Source organism: Oncorhynchus keta, unplaced genomic scaffold, assembly GCF_023373465.1.
Source record: "Oncorhynchus keta strain PuntledgeMale-10-30-2019 unplaced genomic scaffold, Oket_V2 Un_contig_2440_pilon_pilon, whole genome shotgun sequence".
Taxonomy (NCBI): domain Eukaryota; kingdom Metazoa; phylum Chordata; class Actinopteri; order Salmoniformes; family Salmonidae; genus Oncorhynchus; species Oncorhynchus keta.
Window position 1 is genome coordinate 32555 of NW_026283886.1, and position 4578 is coordinate 37132.

The 4578-nt window shown below is 42.7% G+C and overlaps 1 long non-coding RNA gene across 1 annotated transcript; it reads left to right on the forward strand.

Annotated features, from left to right (window-relative positions):
* LOC127922039 (uncharacterized) lies at nt 1-1668 on the forward strand. The gene is made up of 2 exons (XR_008110273.1): nt 1-317; nt 496-1668. It is a non-coding gene; the product is annotated as an uncharacterized LOC127922039 (long non-coding RNA).
* Nucleotides 1669-4578: the final 2910 nt, after the last annotated feature.

The window sequence follows — 4578 nt, forward strand, 5'->3', positions numbered from 1 at the left end:
TATCTGTGAAAGAGACTAACATTAAATCATTAGCAGGCCTATGTATCGAGAATTGGAAATTCCCAAATATTTGATGATGTCAGTGCACAAAAGCCTTGAAGCAAGAGAGCGCTGCGATGCATCACGACATTGCCTTATGATATCAAGAGGAGGCTCATTTATTTCCCTCGACTGTTTTCAAAGCGTTTTAAAGAAAACTTGAGGAATATCTAAATCCGCTGTCGTCATTAGCAGGGAAAGTCTGTCTTCCACGCCAATCTTGGGTCGGGAGTTCTACTACTCTGCTCAAGTTGAAGTTTGAAATCGGCAGGCATATTGTAAGTACTCAACAGTTTCTGGCAGCGTTCCGTTTGGTAGTCTACTTTCCCACCACGCGGTTAATGTGTGGTTGCGTTCCCGGTTATGTAATAGTAATTTATTATACGTTTAGGAAAATACATGGAAAGAGTACAAACAACAAAACACATGTAATTAATATCATTTCTGTTTGTGAAGGTGACGCTGCGGTTGTTCAACACAAGACCACGTCCATTTCACTGGAGAAGCTATGATGACAGACGTCTTGAAGATGTTTTTATCGGGACAGCGTTCACTGTCCTCGCCGCGCTGATGGGAATGGTGGATTCATTTGGTGGTCTCATGTATGTCCAAGACGCGGATCCTGCAGATTATTTACAGTTGGACAGCAGTACTGACATACGGATGTCTTCAACCCATTCGAGAGGTTCAGGGAGTACCAAACGCATTGGATCATGATGAGGACGTCATGTGGAGTGGAATTAACACGAACAGGCTTGGTTTATGTTATGTTTTCGTTTGTAAATGACTGCTTGCACTGTACAATGTGTACACTGATTTTTATAAAACATTATTGAGCCTTTCATCATGGTTCGCTTTCAGTTTCACTCGTTGGTGTCCCACTCCCATTGGGCAGAAACTGGCTGAATCAGCGCTGGTTCAAAGTCATTTCAACCCCAGAAAAATCTATGTGATGACGTTGAATGAGCGTGGATTGGATTTGTAAAAAGTCATTAACGTATGGGCGGGCACTCTGTCTCTTTTTTAACCTGAATCCAATGATATGGTGATATCTTTTTGTTGAATTGTGCAATTCAGAACTGGACGTGGAACTGACGTCTGTGCGCAGTGGGGTTTGATTTATACAGGTCACTACGGATTTGATGAGGTGTTTAATTTGTTTTGCACATTTGAAGAACACCCTAGTTGATGTTTATAGTAGGCTATTACTAAAGTATTAGGTCATATTGACAGCTATTACTATGGAGTTATATCCACTCTATACTAATACTTGGTAGGGCGGCAGGTAGAGCGTTGGGTCTGTAACTGAAAGATTGCAGGTTTGAATCCCCGAGCTGACGAGGGGGGGAATCTGTCTGTGCCCTTGAGCAAGTTACTTAATTTAGCAAACGCTAAATCGCTCTGGATGGGAGCGTCTGCTAAATGACAAAAATGTACTAATCTGTATACATGGTATTTGCCTATATGATGTAGGCTATTTGTTGTATATTGAAGATCACATCATGTGTAAAAGAAAAAGGGCTACATTATGCACTAATTGACTCTTCATCATGCACTGTAATATTGTGTCAAAAAAGTTGTAAAGAATAAACATTTATAGGCTATTGTCAATAAAACGAATAGACACTATTGCTTGTGAGTACTGTGGATACCAATATCCCTGTGAGCCTCCCATGCCCATGTTGCCCATGTTAACCTTTTACTGCAGTGGGCTAAATCAGGGTCACAGAGTGTTTCTTGGCAGTCTTAAACAAATCTACTTTGAAACCAAAGTATATACCTCACACACATGGTTATGGGCTTTTAAATAGGAGACACCTGTACCATGTCAGATATAGAGTTGATATCTATTGCATATTGAGTTTGCAACATCAAGGAGTCATCATGCCAGGTGGTCCTGAGGCATGGTCCTAGGGCTCAGGTCCTCCAAGAGAGAGAAAGGAAGAGAGAATTAGAGAGAGCATACTTCAATTCACACAGGACACCGGATAAGACAGGAGAAGTACTCCAGATATAACAAACTGACCCTAGCCCCTGACACATAAACTACTGCAGCATAAATACTGGAGGCTGAGACAGGAGAGGTCAGGAGACACTGTGGCCCCATCCGAAGATACCCCGGACAGGGCCAAACAGGAAGGATATAACCCCACCCACTTTGCCAAAGCACAGCCCCCACATCACTAGAGGGATATCTTCAACCACCAATTTACCATCCTGAGACAAGGCCGAGTATAGCCCACAAAGATCTCCGCCACGGCACAACCCAAGGGGGGACTCAGCCCCTGAAATGGGGTTAGAGGCAGAGAATCCCAGTGGAAAGGGGAACCGGCCAGGCAGAGACAGCAAGGGCAGTTCGTTGCTCGAGAGCCTTTCCGTTCACCTTCCCACTCCTGAGCCAGACTACACTCAATCATATGACCTACTGAAGAGATGAGTCTTCAGTAAAGACTTAAAGGTTGATACCGAGTTTGCGTCTCTCACATGGGTAGGCAGACCATTCCATAAAAATGAAGCTCTATAGGAGAAAGCCCTGCCTCCAGCTGTTTTCTAGGGACAATTAGGAGGCCTGCATCTTGTGACCCTAGCCCCCCAACACATAAACGTACGTTTAGGTATGTACGTTTAGGTATGTACGGCAGGACCAAATCAGAGAGATAGGTAGGAGCAAGCCCATGTAATGCGTTGTAGGTTAGCAGTAAAACCTTGAAATCAGCCCTTGCCATGACAGGAAGCCAGTGTAGGAAGGCTAGCACTGGAGTAATATGATCCATTTTGGGGTTCCCGTCAGGATTCTAGCAGCCGTATTTAGCACTAACTGAAGTTTATTTAGTGCTTTATCCGGGTAGCCGGAAAGTAGAGCATCGCAGTAGTCTAACCTAGAAGTAACAAAAACATGGATACATTTTTCTGCATAATATTTGGACAGAAAGTTTCTGATTTTTGCAATGTTACGTAGATGTAAAAAAGGCTGTCCTTAAAACAGTCTTGATATGTTTGTCAAAAGAGAGATCAGGGTCCAGAGTAACGCCGAGTTCCTTCACAGTTTTATTTGAGACGACTACAACCATTAAGATAAACTGTCAGATTCAACAGAAGATCTCTTTGTTTCTTGGGACCTAGAACAAGCATCTCTGTTTTGTCCGAGTTTAAAAGTAGAAAGTTTGCAGCCATCCACTTTCTTATGACTGAAACACACACATGAGGGCAATTTTGGGGCATCACCATGTTTCGTTGAAATGTACAGCTGTGTGTCATCCGCATAGCAGTGAAAGTTAACATTATGTTTTCGAATGACATCCCCAAGAGGTAAAATATATAGTGAAAACAATAGTGGTCCTAACACGGAATCTTGAGGAACACCGAAATTTACAGTTGATTTGTCAGAGGACAAACCATTCACAGAGACAAACTGATATCTTTCCGACAGATAAGATCTAAACCAGGCCAGAACTTGTCCGTGTAGACCAATTTGGGTTTCCAATCGCTCCAAAAGAATGTGGTGATCGATGGTATCAAAAGCAACACTAAAGTCTAGGAGCACGAGGACAGATGCAGAGCCTCGGTCTGATGCCATTAAAAGGTAATTTACCACCTTCACAAGTGCAGTCTCAGTGCTATGATGGGGTCTAAAACCAGACTGAAGCATTTCGTATACATTGTTTGTCTTCAGGAAGGCAGTGAGTTGCTGCACAACAGCCTTTTCTAAACATTTTGAGAGGAATGGAAGATTCGATATAGGCCAATAGTTTTTATATTTTCTGGGTCAAGGTTTGGCTTTTTCAAGAGAGGCTTTATTACTGCTACTTTTAGTGAGTTTGGCACACATCCGGTGGATAGAGAGCCGTTTATTATGTTCAACATAGGAGGGCCAAGCACAGGAAGCAGCTCTTTCAGTAGTTTAGTTGGAATAGGGTCCAGTATGCAGCTTGAAGGTTTAGAGGCCATGATTATTTTCATCATTGTGTCAAGAGATATAGTACTAAAACACTTGAGTGTCTCTCTTGATCCTAGATCCTGGCAGAGTTGTGCAGACTCAGGACAACTGAGCTTTGAAGGAATACCCCGATTTAAAGAGGAGTCCTCAGTTTCATACCAAAACCAATGGCATCAAGAAAATAACAATAACAAAACCGACATGCACCAGTCAACATGTGCACAAGCACTTTCAAACAAACAATACCACACAAATACATGGGGGGAACAGAGGGTAAATACACAACACCTAATGAGGGAATGAAAACCAGGTGTGTTGGAAAACAAGACAAGACAAAACAAATGGAAATGAAAAATGGATCAGCGATGGCTGAACACCACCGAATTCGGCAGAAGTCGTGACACTCCTCTAAAGTTTTATTGAGTGCTGAAGGACCTATTGAATGTAAATGTTACCAAGTCTCTCCTCTCTCCCTAGCCAAGCCAACTCATCAGAAACAACAGGTCTACATGAACTTGTCAAAAAAAAAAATCACAAAAGGAATTGGTACGAGTGGCTACAGTGTTCTCTTATAGGCCAACTGCGTCATCTCGCGGTGTTGG